The following is an 18,673-nucleotide window of genomic DNA, read 5'->3' as shown; positions in this document are numbered from 1 at the left end:
GTCAGTGAAAATATGTGTATTATTAATGGTTCTTTACCAAGTTATGTAAGTGAGGCAGCAAGTTCAGCCTGAATTGTTCACAGTCGAAGGTCAGGGATTTGGGGTCGGGGGTGTTAAGAGGTTGCGGGGTGTTAAGAGGGATAACAGTGTTGGTGTCTCTCCGCTGATAAGAGTATCATTACAGGGGGATTAGTCAGAGGATCATCCAGGAGGTTAAAGACAGCTGTGGTGTGTGAAGTGGTCTGGTGGTCATGGGAACTCACGGCCAGACTCACAGACACAGACCTTCACACACACAAAAATGCCATTAACAGTGTGAGCAAAGCCAAATCCTGCTACCAGTTTGAAAACGGTGTCGTGTCTGGGGCCGAGACATTTGGCGGGCAGGCGGAGGAGGCCATTTTGCAACCCTCAGTGGTGGAGTCAAGTGTCTGCAGTGTCACTGCTACGATTCATGCAAAGCTGTAACCAAAGCTGCTCTCTGGGGAGCACTGGGCAACCACTGCTTCAGTGTGTGTCACTGTGTGGTATGTATGTTTGTGTGACGGGGAACGTGAGAAAGTGCAGTGTAACCCCAGAGGTTCAGACTTACAGACCAGAGGGGTAAAATACACAGAGTGGGCCAGACTTCACTTCACTGTGTAAAACTCAAGTAGCGAAGTTACACTGACCAGACCAGTGAGGGAATCGTAGACATACGAGGCACTGTTGCACATTGTCTGGACTGTTGTCGAGTTTGTATTCCCACTGTTACACTTAAGTTGTTCTGTATCTTAAATGTTAAAAAAGAAATATGTAAAAAACACATTACACCTATGACAACCGCTACAAAAGATTCTATTCTTTTTCTGTCTTAATGAGTTAAGATCCCCCTAAATATTTAACCGATATAATCTTTTTTTTATAATTTAAGGAAAAGTGTGACATTCAGGGAGATATGCCTTTTCACTGTCCTGCAAAGACTTAAGTGTGGCGGTGATTAGCTTATTGTACCTTAGCTGAGACACTGTAAGCAAGCGATCTCGAAAAAAATCGATTTAGATTCTAGGGTCAATGGCCAATATTTTGGGTCTCCACTGTAGACAGTGTAGATATACTAAAAGCAGATGGCCAATGCATTTCAGTCAATGTGTTCCACCTCTTTTCTCTCCACATGTATCGTTTACCTGCAGGCAACATGCTCCAATGAGATTGGTCAAAGTAGAAAACGGAAACCAGAAGGCTTCCAGCCCCAAAATCTTGTACCACACCTACAGATTCTGCATATTTACAAGCACAATCTGTTTGTAGAGATAAGTAAGAAAGAGGAAGCAGCTAGCCTACCTCTATCAATAGTATAAAGTGTACAAAATATAAAGCTCTCTTACCATTTGTTTTGTAATTAAATAATCCATATAAAAAAGGGAAGCTCAGCAGTTGATTATTGTACAAGATATAGAAAAGAAATAAGCAGGATTGCTTTATTGCAGTGTTGAGTTGACTAATCCTACTGTAAGTGTGATAAAGATTATACTTGAGGTTGTTATTTTTGACATATCATGTGTTTGGCTGCTTAGCTTTTAGTCTTGGGACAGTTTAGGCTCATGATGACTAAACATTGATGTTTGGTGAACTTGCTGTTATTAACTGTCTTCTTGTGTAACATAACTTGTTGATGTATAACGGTACATTTCCTTATACATTTCCCTAAATCCAATAAAGAGCAGTAGAGGAACATTTTAGCTTAAACTATGACTTGTGAACAGGGCGTTTTTATATAACCTGTAACCACACAAATGAATATGTAGCTTGTTAGGAATTTGGCCTTGCAGTTCAATGCTTAGTCATAACTGCGGGTCATTCATTTATAAGACTGTTAATGTAGCATTAACACATGCATTCTGTACAATTGTTTTTTTGATTTAGGGAAGAAAAGAATGGACAAACTGCACAAGCTTTACATGTGAGCTTCTTACATAACGGATTCCATTGTATTCTGCAGGTGTTGCTTTTGTGTTGTCCACCACTTGAAGCCAACTATTTAGCTGCAAGGCATCAAACTCTGAACAGCCATGAAGACACTATTACAGGCCATTTAAATTAGAACTCTTGAAACAATCAAGAACTTCAGGTCTTGAAACAATCACACAGACACGTAAGATCATAAGTCTGATACACTGTTTGAGAGGAAGGATGAATAACAGGCTCGTGTTTGACGTCACTGAGTCGGCCTTGAAAAGAGCCAAATAGGCCCCCATTCATAATCGCTAATCATAGAAAGTCGCTTAGCAACGGCAACAAAAACACAAGTGTTGCGGAACAAATTAGTCAACGTGATTCAGTGAAAATTCATAAAAGAGGACATGAAGCCCTGGATGGTGAAGGTTTGAGTCATAAGTGTTGTCATGCTGCACTGAAGAGCTTTTATGCATGAAGACACACACACATAGTCTCATTAGCATACAAAACCAATTATCAATACACACATTCTTGGACATGTTCTTGCACACATACACATGCACAAACACACACATACTGTCTCATATGAACACACACATCTCTGTATGCCATGCCTTTACAATTCCCCTTGAATGAAATCCCTTTATTAGTGGCCAGTTGCCCGCTGGCTGCCTTTAAAACCGGCTGCGTCTGTCAGGGACCCAGAGAGAGCGGCAAGCCATCTATAAATGTGATGATTGCTGCCCTGCGTTTTCCCCTGCGCTGTGTAAAAACCAGCCAATGACCTCCCTATTTCCCACCCTGGCACCAGTCTTAACATCCCAGTGGCCCCAGAATGGCTCCCGCAACAGACCCGTGAGCTCCAGTCGCCTACACTTAACTGTAATCTCAGCAACGTTATTGGGATTTCAATAAAAATAACAGCCGTTGAATCTTTCACCTAAATTATAGGGTTGAGTGTAGGGCAGAATCGGGAGGAGGTGGGGGAGGTTGAAGGGGTCTTGATGAGTAAAAACAAGGGGTGGGTGCAGAGGGGGTGTTCAGTCTGAACCCTGAGTTATGACCACAAACTGACCACTAATGGACCAAACTCACACTCCTCTATGATTTGTGAGAGGTTAGGGGTCGCCCCTCAATTCTCTGTCCTTGCTCTGAATCCAAGAACCTCGCAGCACAACTATTCCTTTTCACCGTGCTTCAGTTACTGCCTCTATCCACTAACACAGCGGCTCTCGATTTGGGATTCATGATCCCTAAAGGACACACAAGATGATTCATGGAGTGTGAAAAACATGGATCTTTCATTCATAGCCAAACAGCTGTGTGATTAACGACTTTTTCCACATCAAATTAGTGTTCTGAGATTTCAACCTTCTAAAATTAATCACATTAAATAGCCTCAAAGAGGGAATATCAAATTTGATGTTGCAAAATCACACATGCATGTTCGCACCCGCAGCTAGGGGCCGAGAGTCGGGATACGCTGAGTGATGTTGGCCATGCGAGAGAGCCACTGGCCAGGAATCAACAGGGTGTGAGAATCGCACAGCTTCACTGTGCAGGCACTGGGGCTAAAGTTAAACTAGCTGTTGATGGTGCAACTAATCTTTAAACCCTAAGCTGGCTGCTTGTTGAACCAAATTGCCTAGTTTCTGTTTCAAAATCCTCCAATTGAAACAATCAGATACATTAAGGACGAAAAGGCCACTTTCACATTTTAGACTGTGTGATTGTACCACCTGTAGGTGTACCAGACCTTTGTCATGTTAATAATGATAAACATCAATTCCTAATGCAAATTATGTAGTTTTAGTACATCATATTATACACATTATAATACTTGGTAATAACAATTACTACAGCTGCTAGATGTCGCCTAAAAATAAAATGTACCTGGTTTGCAAAAGTGGCTGAACAGATGACAAACGGGCTTCATTTTCGGGGAGGACAATATCCTACATCTTCACAGAAAATGTCAGGTGTGGATGTGGAGTCTGTGGCGTTGTTCAACAGGACTACTGGAGCTGGGCTGAGTAACAAAAGTAATGTGACATGTAATGATACTGCTTTTGCTGTTTTGATAAGTGATTGCACTGTAATTACTTGTTCAATGAGTATGAATTGGTAGCTGATTAGGTTTATCAAATAACTTGCCAACTATTGATAAGGGCCAAATGTCAGCCTCTTCTATTTAACAATAATTGCAGTTGGGTAAGTCGTTTTTAGTGATGAACTCTGCAAGAATCTGCACAATTGAGTCCAGACTTTCTCCAGTTTGCCTTTCACACAATGCAGCAAGAGATTCTCCTTTCAGCTGCATTCACAACAACACAGAACTCTCTGGAGCGTTCAGGTGAGGGATAGCACCTGAGTAGAGCATGCAGGAGGCAGGATGTAACACATATATATATACTGCTGTTGGGTTTACAGCGCATCGACACCAGCGTCGGCCCTTATCACCAACAGATATCAAATCTCGTCTTTTTATTTGTATTCTTTTAGCGTCTTAATTCTTGCGTCTGTTGAGTGTCATCATCAACACACCTGCGGAGGATCTTCTACTGTATTATCATTATCATTCAGACATTATCCCAAGTTTTTACTTGGGGGCTGGAAGGAAAAAAGAAGCAGCGACTGACTCAGACATTTGTGTGCTCACAGACAACCCTTTGGGGTAATTTTAGGAGATTAACCTGAGTTCATTACAGGTCTGTGACTCACTTATATAACCTGTTGTTCACTGGTGGGCCTCATCAAGTGGTCCAACTACATAGGATTACCAAGAGACCAACACAGGGAGGGTGTTAAGTAGTTGTGGGGAGGCCTTAATCCTTGGAAACAAGGATTTCCTAAAGAAAAGGTACAGCAGCTAAGTAGAGAAACATAACATAATGTGAGTTGAAACTATAATGATCCCTGTAAGGTCTCTGAAGTAAAGGGCAGCCAGTAGTTATTATGTTATTATATGAGCAGCAGCTGTTTAAAAAACTAATAGAACCAATAAATGCACGGGTATACAATAAATGTAAGACTTTTGGGTTTTCATATATACCGTATGTGCATTGCAATTACACTGCAACCATCCAGTCCGTAAAACAGTTCGTTTGGTGACGCCATCTCTCCTCCCCATTTGACAAGAAGCCAACAGCTCAGCCAGCTGTTTCTTATTTCTCTTCTACACCCCCACTCCTGAATCCCCCACCTATCCCCTCCTTCAGTCTCTCCTCCATCAGCACTCCCTCCATCCAAATATCCAGTCCACCTCTTCTCTGCAAGAGCATATACCTGATATCCAGATTACACACTCACACACACATGCACTCAGGAAGGGAGGAAAAATTTGATTGGTCTTTGCCCGTGTTAAAAGTTGGAGCCGATTTCATTGGCTTGCCGCCTGCACACACAGCACTGCAGCTACAGGAATTCTACCCAAACAATATTTTCTGTGTTAGCAGTTTAGAAGATGGATTTTGGAGCTTGTTATTGTTCCTTCATATGTTCATTATCTCATATAGAGGCTTTTTGTCTTTTCAAGATACTGGTATGGAGATTTGCTGTAGATGGGTAGTTCGATCTCTAGGGTGCTGTTTGCCTTCAGCATTGTGAGGGTCTACAAACACACACACACACACAAACACACAAACTGTCAAATTAGCTGCTGAAATGAAAAGCAGTGCTTAGTGCTGCTTTCCTGTAGTTTATTGTGTAAACAAGCAGGTAAACAAGCAGTAAAAGGCACACACATAACTGATAGTTATGTGTCCCTCTCTATATTACTCACTAACTCACCCACTGGGCCCTAAATAGATTCTTTTGATAACTAAATATTTCTCTTTTTTTCACAGGGGAGATGATGGGATGATCCCTGAAATTTAATCTTGTCAAAGTAGGTCTATGGAAACTATGGTGGATGTGTGTGTGTGTGTGTGTGTGTGTGTGTCCAACCTATGTTCAGACTATTTGAAGTCACTTGAAGAAATATTCAACTGCCAAGTTCCACATGCATACATAATAAATTCAAGATTCACACCATTATTGCTTGTGTGTGTCTGTGTGTGTGTCTGTGTTTTTTAACTCCATCCATGCGTGTGTGCTCTCTATCACAAACATAACCATCCTTGTTCCTGCCCTATCTGGAGAGGGCCAAAGATAAACAAGCATTCTTTTGGGGGAGATGAAAGAGAGTGATTGTGAGGGAGGAGGAGAAGGTAGGGAGGGGGTGATGATAAGATCTGACCCTAATTATGTGGGTGAGATAGAGCTCCATATTGGAAGGGGGAGGGTTCAGGCCCTCCTACAGACACCAAAACTGCTTTCAGATAGCAGGATGACACAGAAGTTCATTGGGACATGGGCATCAAAAATTGAACTGTTCAACACATTTGAGCAACCATGATTACATTTATATGTGAACCAAAATGTTAATTAAATTAAATTGTTATCAAATGTATGTTTAGTATTGTTGCACTCTCATTCTCATACACTATATATATATACAGCATATATATAGTGTGGAGCAGTATATATACTGCTCCACTTTCTCCCACAATACAGAAATGAAGTCAAAATATCGGGGTTGGAGCTGTGTTATTGAAATCCCACCAATACACACGCTGACCAATTATAAGTCAGTCTCAGCTGTAAATCATGTTTTATAGCCCCAAATAACTAATTCGACTCAAACTCAACAGATAAAATGAACACTTGAACAAACACCAGTGCGATAAGGACTTCCTAAAATGACAGACATATTTGAGAAAAATGAATTTAATGTGTAATTTGACTTTTTAGTTTGGTCCATGTCCCGTTCACAAATGTGGAGGAGATGAGGTCTAAGACCTATATTGCAGCCAGCCACCAGGGGGCAATAGGGACACTTTGGCTTCACTTTTTCGGGAAATGTCATGTTGTCCATCTTTATACACATTTTGTATCTCTTCGAAATACACAGAAGGACCATTGTCAGCCTCTAAAGTTTATAACAAGTCATATTTGGTCAAAGGTAAGAGTCTAGCTGTTTACTTCCGCTTCACCTTTATCTTTGCTAAGCTATGCTAATCATCTCCAGCATATTATTTGTAAAGACAAGAATCAATCAATCCTCTTACTTCAGTCTTAGCAAGAAAGGAAATATCTGTATCTGGAGTTTCAATGAGTTTCACATTAGTGTCTTATTAATGTCTAACTAGTTCTGGATTGTAAAATGTCACATTTATAGATACTTCATTATTGTGCCAATCTCCCTTTTCAAACAATCCATACTGGGATTTGACACCCCTTTGATAATTAGGTCAATGGGAGATTAAGTACTTTTAGCTATATAAAGACTTGAACTGACTGAATCCTTGTCTGCTCACTGAATGTTCATGTCAGATCATATGCAGCGCAGCTGGTCAGCAAGTGATGCAACCTTCTTGGTGGAAACTTGGCAAGAAGCAAGAGTTTAAGTGTTGATAGATGAAGAGTTCAAACTACATAAACTTGCATAAACAATTGATTCCACGGCCAAACAAAGCTCAAACAAAGGATTATTTATCCATACATGTCAGATGTTTTTTATCTGATATCTAAATGCTAATTATTCAGAAATGGTCATGAGTTTCTCAACTTATCATGAGCCAAGAAATCTTTAGATATAATTGTTAATCATAATCATCAATTCGTGCATGGTTTATACTACATACAACTAAATGTGGAGTTGTAAATATTAAAAAATCTATGCAGCTTTTGTCTCTGAAGTTCAGAGGTCAAAAGGTCATTGAAGGGATCTTACTGATGAAAATAGCCAAATTAAAAAAAAACAGTGTCATGCTGGAAAAGAATAAAAAGAAGTCTAATGGATGTTTGCATGACCTTGTGACCCAAAAGATTCAATATATACAGTATACAGCACACTGTAAATGGTGCCTTGGAAAGTGATATTTAAATATTTTATACGTCTTTCCATTTTCCATTATTTTTTCTGCTTATCCGTGTTCAGACATCCCTCTCCCCAGCCTCGCTTTCCAGCTCCTCCTGGGGGACCCTTGCCAGTTTGGATACGTGGTGCCTCCCCAGCTGAGCATGCTGATGGATGGAGTCCACAAGGCAGATAAGAGGTCTCAAGCACTGGCCCCCGTCTACTCTTAGCTCCCTCCCGCAAACTGGATGTAAAAATGGACGTAGAAAAGTCCTGAAAACTGCCAAAGTACCATAACAATGTATTTACTCAAATGACCAACCTCTTTTGGATTTCATGGTTTTAGATGCTAGTTTTAAGTCTTCTTAAATACATCGTGATGTTGTTTTTGTAAATGATGGTCCCATTTAGAGAAAATTGATAAAGCACTCATCGGGGCATGTGACTACCATGTGATTTACAGCTTGTACCGTTCAATAGGTGCAGATCGGAGGTGTAGGTGGGCGTGGAGTGTCCTCGAGCTCTCAGTCAGACTCACCCCCCACCCCCTGCTCCTCAAAATATGGTTACTTCTGGTTTCAAATAAACAAGAGAAATGCCAAACTCTTGAGTCATGTCTGTCACCATCTTACAAGATTAAGTTGGGTTTCGTGTATCCACCAATACCTGGGACAAACATCTGGCTCTTAAAGCTCATTGCTAACTATATCTGCTTGCACTTTTGTGCTGGGCAGGTAATGTAAAGAGAGTCTTTTCCTTTAAAACAGCTGCCGACTGCTGATGAAAGCTGCAGGAGTGAACCAAAACAGTAAAAGTTTGGGTCATTAAACCAAAACAAAGAGCTGAAAGATGCTTAAATGATCTGTAGAGCTGGAGGAACTTCAGAGGTGGGCAATAGTTCTGCGTTAACGATGGGCCAAAACTCACACTATACACAAATTATGTGATTGACCTGCATTAATCTTTGGAGCCTAATCTTTTGCAGTCAACAACTTGAAGTATGTAACCCATTTTTCAGCAGACACTTGGTATCTTCGTGTTTGGCTTTGAATCTGTTCAGCGCTCAATGTTCAGTCAGGTTAACAATCAGACGGAGCATAGAGACTCAAAAACAACAGAGAAACTGTTTCTGTTGCACAGATTTTAGAGGGAATAAGTGCATTATCTTTGCCATTTGAGTTCAGTGACCTTAAACTAAAGCGATGCATAGATCAGCTCAGTACCGATCGGTACCAGTCACGTCTTAATATGTAACATTTGGTACTGGAGGCCTCATAAATCACACAAGGACCAATCCCTTAAGGTAAAACACTTCAAGGCTCACTGTAAAAAGGAGATATCAGAGGGAGGGTGTGGTGATGGTTGGATGGTGTGTTTGTGTGTGTGTGTGTGTGTGTGTGTGTGTGTGTGTGTGTGTGTGTGTCGGTTGTGTGGGCGGTTTGAATGGAAGAGAGTGTATGGTGATAAGACTGAAATATCTGAGCAGTGTTTACTCTAAGAGTCAGTGGTGCTGGTTAGCCCAGTCCAGCTGAGAGTTATCTGCAAAATTAGGAATCAGGGAGGAAGAGTGTGTGTGTGTGTGTGTGTGTGTGTGTGTGTGTGTGTGTGTGTGTGTGTGTGTGTGTGTGTGTGTGTGTGTCCATTCCCTAATTATTGTACAAAAGGTCAATGGGCTAAAGAGCTCTAAATCTTGCCGAATCTTTCTCCAAGTCTCTCTCTTTCTCTCTCCATCTCGTTCTTTCCTTCATAATCTCTCTCATTCTCATTCTCTCTCTTCCTCTCCCTGGGGATTTACCATGGATCACTGTGCCCTGTTGCAGCCAATCACAGCTGTCCTGGAATCTTTTGTGCAAAACTCGAGTGTGTTTTTGAGTTATGTGTATTCAGTGGAGTGCAACGTCTAAACACACATATGCACGCAAGCACACATTCACAAACACAATGGTTTTAATCCCTACTGGTGTTCAGTATTCAACAGTGTTCAGTTGTTGGATAGTCACTATGCCATCTTTTCTATCTTGCAATGTCTATGTACTGTATATACAATAAGCATATATAATACTGTGTTACCTTTTTATCATCATTAGCATGAGACAAAAGTGAGCAGTTACCAGGTATATGTAGAAAGCTGCCGTGTTTAAAATAGGAGAATCTGACTAGATGGCTAGTGTAATCTCAGTTCCCTGTCCACTGTTGTGGTGCATTTTACAGAAATGTAAGAGTTTTATTTGATCTCCCACCTTGTTTTTCCATGTGCAGCAAATCAGCTTACATTATCGGTGATAAAAAAAACATTGTAAGCATTTATTTGGAAAGCACTTTGTAACCTTGTTTAGATAAGTGATATACAATAAAGTCGTTATTATAAGCAGGTTTACTTCAGGAAAACAAAACACTAAGTCACTGTCACAAAATAAAACCTATAAAAGTGCAGTTTGCACATTACTTTACATAATACCATGATTAGTAACAACTACACCACATGTCCCCCTTGTGCTCGGTGAGGAAAGCCAGAAATGTCCGAGGAAGTGGAGCGATAAATTACCATGTTTTCCTAGAATTGTGTGGAAAAAAATAATTTTAATTTAAAATGTCACGGCACTCCTGCCCCTGTGGTCTACAATGAACAAAAACATGCACTTTGACACATCTTGGTGTTTTCTTGCATGTAGGGACATAAAAGCACTAAACCCCTGGTTCATTTTGGTTTCCAACCAATAGTTTAAGAAATCAGGGTCTAAAGCCGAGGTATTTTCCTATTCCTATAGTTCCCCCTCTCTTTATATGCTCTGCTGCTTTTCATTCTCTCAGATGGTGATTGCTGTCTGTTTTTCAAGAGCCCAACGACAGTTCCCTGGTGAATGGGGGGCCAAGATACTTTACAGATGTGTGTGCATGTTTGTGTGTGTTCATCTCTGTGTGTGTGTGAGCAGTTTTCACTGATCTGTAATTGGATTTATGAACAGGCCTATCAGATGAAGAGAGCTCCTGAAATGTGCTGCAGGTTACATCGCTCAGTAACTGCATGTGGGGGTCCAGAAGTCTGAGGCCACTTTCCCAGAAGATTTACGTGCATGTATTTGTTTGTGCATATGTGGACAAATGTATGGCTACACACTGCCAACCAGCATTCCCTTTCTATCACTCAAAGCAGGACCCAACAAGACTGCATTTATTAACCAAACCAGTACTTTGGAAATCCAGCATAATCCTGCATAAGTCCCCTATAGCCCCTTTATAAACACTCCAAAAAGTTTACCTCATGCTCTGGCTCATCAAGGACCTGCATTTTCAACCACCATAGACAAAAGATGGAGAACGCCCACCACTCAATAATCAGAGACAGGCTGATTGAATGGAGTGTAGACAAAGAGGCAGCCAGCTTTCGTCATTTATTGCACTGTTACAAAAGATGTAGAGTGCTTATGACGTGAGAATTAGGATATTTCCTGTCTGCATGTCTTTGTGTGCTTTTGTATGTCCCGGAGCTGAGTTCCCTGATTTTAGGCTATAATAATATAATTTATTCTAATTACCCATATAAAGTACAAATGCTTCTCACATGATTGTAAGCCAGAAACTACCAAAGACTGTTCTCCACAGAGATTGAAACTGATTGTGACAATATATCATGGTTGGAGCATACAGACTAGGTGGATTTAAAATATGACGGGACCAAGGATGGATCCCTGGGGTACCTCACGTACAAAAATGTGTGTATGAAGATCATGAAAGAAATGGGTTTCTCCATCACAGTACTGCACAGTGCTCTGAAACAAGACGTTTGCAAAAGAGATCATTACCACCTATATAGCAAGCTGCTGCTATGCTGTCTGGATCTTTTAAATAAACTGTCAAAGGGTGAGGAGATGTTTTTTAAAGAGAGATTCAATCACAGCACAGTGTTAGATTAGCGCCAAAAATGAAAGATGGTTTCATTTATTGTGCGTGTATTTAGAGAAACAAGGTCAAGGGCTTTGGTTTGATTACAAACCACAGGAGGTGTCATGACTACAGATGGCCACATCAGCTGATTAAGCCCAGATTTTTATGGACAGTGGTTTTTAATTTTCACTAATTTCACTAGTAAAAAAATGTTGTCATGCAAGACTATAATAAGCAAATAATTAGCACCCCTTTGTTGATTTGGCACCATGCCAACCAGTTGGGATGAGTAACACATATTTAACCAGAAATCTTTTTTTGCAGCAGTTCTTTATCTTTGACATCAGTCAACCTGGTGATCTGTCAGGAGAACAGTGCTGTTTTTGTACTGTAGTACACAGTACTCACATTGTGACCACACACAGTAGTTTGTGTGCTGGAAGGAAAGAGACAGATTACTTACCTATCTCCTTGGTGCTCTAGCCAACACACTTAACCACCTGCTGCCATTTATGTATGTCTCTAGTAAAGCTTCTTAAGCTCAAACAAACAAGACTGGTTCAAGTCAAATTGTCAGAACACATATTTGGCAGGTCCTGTAGCGACCATGCCAGGGGAAGGTCAGCCGCCTCTCTTACAGAATAGCGTCCTCTTGTGTGTATTAGACAAGTTAAATTTAAGAATTTTTAAGACCATTATGAATTAAATACAAGACTTATTTCACATCCATATTGGCAAAAAGTATGAAGGATATGAAACTGGATTCCCTGCATCACCTGAAAAGTAAATGAATTTAAATTCAACATTTAATTGAACAGGACTACACAGAATTGTATGTATTCAAATTTACATGTGTGTGCTGGTGGCTTTTTAGGACAGCTGAATATGTTTCTGACTTCCAATATGAGTCATGTCTTGTTTCCCAAAATTTAAAATTTGAACATTCTACAGCAAAAAAGGTGCAGTGGACTTCCTCTTTGATATTTTCAACAATCTTTAACTAAACGCATTGTTCTCTGACTGGGCTGCACAGTTTGCATTACTTGTTATTGGTTCCATGTTGGGTTCATTTTGCAGTTCAGTTACACTGTGATCAATACAAAAAATGTCCTCACACAAACACATTTAAAAAAGACTGAAGTTAAAGCAGCATCATAAAAGTAACATTCACTTCGTGATTAAATGAATTTATAAGACCGGTCAGAATCAGAGAGTTACCTTCTCCCATCACACACACATTACTATTCCTACTACTATTTCCACCAGGTAAAACATATGCAAATTCTCATTTGGGCATGAGTTCCAATAAAGGAAAATTGATCATGTAATATTTTGGGGCATTTGACAACCTGAACACGACTTCAGCTGTAACATCTAGTTTCTGCACGGCTTTAAAGGTTCAGTGTGTAGAATTTAGTGACATCAAGAGGTGAAGTGTCATGTTGCAGCTGAATACTCCTCATTTCACCCTTCCCTTCCAAACATGAAAGAGAACCTGTGGCGGCCTCCACAGAGAGGACCCCCCTCCATGTAAATATAACGTTTTTAAATATAAAGGGCTCATTATATGGTAAATAAAATAACAATTCATTCAATTTGGATGATTAAACACCAGTGAAAACATCACTAGGATTATTTAAAAAAATTCCTTTCACCTAAATCTTACACACTGGACCTTTAATTAAAGACCTATGTTGCATTTCAAACGTTGCAGCCATAAACCATGTTGTATCCAGGACCCCACTCTGATAGTCTCAAAGAGAGGTCGTAACAAAGGACAGGAGTCAAACCAATGCACCTGATTTGTATCAGAGGAAGATGATTACTGGAATAGCACTTGGTTTAAGTCATGTGTATAACTGTCTTTATTTGAAGAGGCCACAGGGAGCTTCTGACGCATGCTGGCTCTCCAACAGAGACCGGCAATGAGAAACAGACTTTGGTTGGGTGGTGGTGTGAGAGAATTTGATTTCTGACACGTTTTTATGACTGTAACATAATACCACATACATGCGATATAAAAAGCCTTACAATTAATCAAATGCTGGTCAAGATGGAAGGTAAAGATTAAATTGACTCACATTTGAAAGTGAAGTTGTGTGGCAGAAAATAAAAAAAATAAAAAAGAGTGGAGAAACATACTAAAAGGCAATAAAATCAAGGTTAACACCATAACTCATTTTGTTGGCTTGGTGGAGAGTTTGGCAGTGTTAGCCTGGAAGATCCCAAAGAGTTCCAATTAATTTCCAGTGGGTGGATCCACATCCAATGGGGATACATTCATGTCCCAGTGTCCCAAACAGGCTTGACTTCCTGCTGTCCAAGCAAATCAATTGAGTGTGAAAAGACCATCTGGAAAAATGAGACGTGATCCAGGAGAGGCAAGAGGAGAACAGAGGGAGGTGATGCTAAGTAAGAAGTAATGGTGGGATATTTATCTTTTCCATCAGAGGAAGAGCACAGTGTCAGCGTTTTGCTGCAGTCCAATGGTGATGAAAGCTGTGTCTTTGCGCGTCTTTATTTAAATGTGTATTCAGAAACGGATCATATTATTTTATAAGATTATAGTGAATGAAGTGTGAGATATCTGTTCTAACTTTTCACTAGTTTATTCTGCCAATTAAAATCAGGACGGCTGTGGCTGAGGAGTAGAGCAGTCGGCAGTTCGATCCCAGTCTTTCCCATCTGCATGCTGAAGTGTCCTCGGTACTGAACCCTGAATTGCCCCTCATAGATAATTGGAAGTTGCTCAACGCTCCATCATGGGTCCTTTATTTACATGATCTCCTTATCCAACATTTTGGCTGCTTCTTATTTCTGCTTTGCACACTAAGATGTCCAGCTTTATGCATTTGTGTAACCTGAGGAAGTTTTTGATTTGGCTATTTTATGTAATTGTTCAGGGAGAACAGTGTGCGTTTAAATTACAATCAAAACTGATGTTCTTGTCTTTTCCCCAAAATTAGACCATGGAAATTTTACATCTGTGCTTAAATTGAAACTCTGGTTCCCAGGGACCCAGGGGTAATTTGTGATTCCCGGTTGAGGATTGAGAAATATCTGAAGTCAGTCCTGTTATTTTCATTTAAGAAACATTGCCAAACTACAGTTCCAACAAATTATCCATTGTTTTTCCCCTCTCATCTTCACTATTATAATCCTCTGTATTATTGTTTGACCTAAAATCTTGTATCATGATTACATTTAGTTAAAAATTATGCTGCACAACTGTAAGATCCCACAGCTCTTATACGTTACACTTGTATTTGTTTCATAACGCTGGATTCCTGTCAAATTCAGGATTGTTTTCTGAAATACTTTTATCAGCTTTAAGGTGTTATATAATTGTATTACGACTTACAAAATATCAGTAATCTCCTGATCCACTATCTTACACAAGTAAATTAAGATAATACTATTATTAATTAAGTAATTAATGTGTATTTATTATTTTGAATGTCATATGCAGATTGTTTTGTACTTCTCACAGTAAATCTGTGTCAATTTCGAGATGAGACAGCTCAAGAAATTATTGATTTTCATTTGGATAAATAACCCAATTATAATATCAAAAATAAACTATTATCTGGTAGAAATAAAACACTGGAAAAGTTGGTAAAGTTAACCCAGTACTTGAACAGCACTACCATACTGATCCAAAGTTATATTTACAACTTTACTTTGAAGAAAATGACTGATTTGATTAGTTCGCTATAGCCTAAGATGTGACAATGAAATGGAGGAAGATGAAGGCAGTCAAAGGGAGAGATAAGAACAATGTTCTAAATGGGAAAAGACAGAAAGAGTAATAGACCCAGGTCAAATAATTGTGGAACATTTGCTGTACTTTAACCTGCTGGAGTACCGGCAGGTTAAACAAAGTTTATGCCATTAAAAATGCTCTAATAGTGTCAAGTCAAGTTGCCAGCTATAGAAAAGTTCAACAAACTGGCTTTCAAATACTTTCAAACAATGGTCTAATAGTTCTGGCACTCATTGTATTGTTCTATGTGGCAAATCCCACCCATCTGGCACAGAGGCAGGGCCAACACAAATCATAAAAATTATCGTCAAACTTTGTTTGGCTTAGTTTCTTGGGCCCCTGGTGGGAAGAGGAGGAAGCAGAGATGGAAAAATAGAGGAGTTATAATCTGTTCAGTGATTCTCTAGCTCCCCCAGTGGGGCAGCTGAGGCAGCTCTCAGGCATTCTGAATTCGTTTGTCATGTTCTTATCTGACATCCACTAAAACATAATAGAGAGCAGATGCCGTGGAGATGGATAGCTAACCATAACACATGCACACCCACACACACTGACACACAGACAGACATCTGCAGCATCCATAGAACTAGGTCTAATTACATAACACTTGCTCTGGAACACCCAGCAACCATGCCAGGCTTTCCTAAACCGAGAGATGCCGGAGTGATAAGTCACACCCACATACATAAATACACAAATTAAAAATCAAAAGGTACAACCAAACAAAAGTGAGTGCGTACAACTGCACTGCAAATATACTAAACTGATTGTATGACCACGATCAGAAAGAGACCAAGGCATGCACACAAACTCAATCCGTCACACATTCAAATGCGGTGATGTAGCGATGGGGAAATGGAAGAACAATTAGCGTAAAGCCTTGGGAGAGCAACGCCTACAGTATAAACTGCTGAGGATGCAGAGTCATCAACCAAGAATAGACTGTCAGAGAAAAGGAAGGGACGAGAGGAAGAGAGAGAAACGGGGGGAAATGTGCAGTGTCACTGGGAACAAGTCCCCAGTCGTGCCCTTACACCTGCCGACAAAAACAGTCATCAACAATGACACAGGGGGAGAAAGAGGAAGAGAAAGAGAAGAGAGGAGAGTGTAAAGGCAGATGAAGAGAAATGGAAACAGAGGGACAAAGACAGAGGTGCAAGGGGAAATAATAGCAAAACCAGTGTGAGATAGATAGTTAAGTTAGATAGGTCAAGGCCATAGGGACAACGTAATTGGGCAGCTCTTCCCCTGAAGGTGGTGTTGATCATGGCGAAGATGCGGGGTGCTGATTGGAGGTGAAGGGCCAACACTGAGGAGACGGGGCCAAGGAGGCTGTCCGTTTACGTGGAAACGAACATTGTTATGAGTACAGTTTGTCCTCTGATGTCATGCTGCTGCCTCTCATGGCCGGGCCTTTAGCCATACACCACTGAACTGCTGGTAACACACACAGACAGAGGCCAGTGGCCCACAAATAATCACACTTTAACCACATAATTCATAAAAATACATGTACTAGATCATTCACACTTAAACAAAAAATGGTGTGAAACAGCCACTAGGACCTTATGAATATATATATATATAAACATCTCACTGTGTCACTACCTGAACCTCTTTCAGCATGATTCCACACAAATATGATGATGATGGTGGTAATGATGATGATAATACAAGAGGTGTATTTATGGAAATGCAGTGGTTAAGCTGCTGAAAAGTGCTGAGAACTCATTCTAAATGGAGCCGTTGGGGTCTGAGCAGAGGGTGAGGGAGCCGCCTGTCTCACTCCAGGTTCGCCCTGCATTGACTGATTCTATCTCCTTCTGGGTTTTGGTGAACGCTGACAGATTCTGTCACCGCTGGTAAAGTAGGTCTCCACATGTACAGCTATGAGTCTGCACCCTGCAGCCTCTGAACATACAGTGTACGCACAGGCAGCAAGACAGATGCACACAGTCAGCTAGTGTTGGCATAGCATGAAAACTGGCTCTCTAATGCAATGTGTTCAGGCTCACGGAGATACTGCATGTAAAACTTTGTATGTTAACACATTGCCAATTCTGCATGTGTGTTGCTTTCAGTTAGCATTTAAGACACAGTAAAATGAAAAGGTGTGTCTCTGAGTAAACCCTGCCCACTTTTTGCCATCCAGTCAGATGCAAAGTTTTGATTTAAATTCCTCTTGTAACTTCACAGAGTCTAAACACTGAGATGGTCTAACTTATGATTCCCTGCAACTTCAGGGTCAAAGTTAGATGGGGTATTTTTTACTTTTTACTCTTTCTTTCTAATATTAATCAAATGTACATGTGTTACTCGGACTTTTACTTGTAGTAAAATATTTACAGTGTGCTATTAGTATTTTATGTAGTTAAGGATCTGAATACTTTTTCCACCACTAACAGAATGAGACGTTAACCTATTGTTCTGTGAAAGTCCACAGCTTAAATAACTGGTCTCTTCTGTTTATTGTTCTTTAACACTCTTTTTTTTACAGTTACTGTAGTTTGAAGATGGCTGATTTTAAGTTAAAAAGCCTGGTGCAGAGATGTAGTGTAGCTGCTTGCTATATATTGCTTTATAGATGCCTGTGGAAAGATATCAGACAAGAACAAGAGATGTATTTCTCTTATGAGGAAGTAAACACTTGAGTATGCCAATAACGCAGCCAGGCTATATTGGGGCTGTATTAAGAGCTTAACAAGATATTGAGAGTTGACAAACAGTAATGTTACTGTAACTTAATCATGACAAACAGCAGGGCTATGACTATCTACTGGAAAATACCACACCAAGAGAGCTTACAACTGTAGTCACTGGCCTAGCAACACCACAGGTACCTTCACAAAAACTCTCTCAAAAGGGCATAAACATGCCTCAAGTGACAAGGCAGTACCAGGCGTCCAGTCCAGGAGAGTGAGAGTGGGACATGCGGGGGCTGTTGAGGTGCTAGGGCTGCAGATTTTGGGTAGGGTCGGCACCCGTGATTGGACCAGTGTTGGATAAACTACTCATCACATGTAATGTTCACCTGCCAACTAAAGATTGGTCATATCAACTTACTGACTATAGCATAGTTCAAACTGAAGTATTAATTGGGACTCATGAATTATTGCGATGTCTATTATCCAACATTCAAACACATCCAAGAAAACAACTCTGTTTGAACAAACTATGTTCTCAGTTAA

This window comes from Paralichthys olivaceus, chromosome 14 (assembly GCF_024713975.1).
Source record: "Paralichthys olivaceus isolate ysfri-2021 chromosome 14, ASM2471397v2, whole genome shotgun sequence".
Taxonomy (NCBI): Eukaryota; Metazoa; Chordata; class Actinopteri; order Pleuronectiformes; family Paralichthyidae; genus Paralichthys; species Paralichthys olivaceus.
This window is presented reverse-complemented; position numbering follows the sequence as displayed.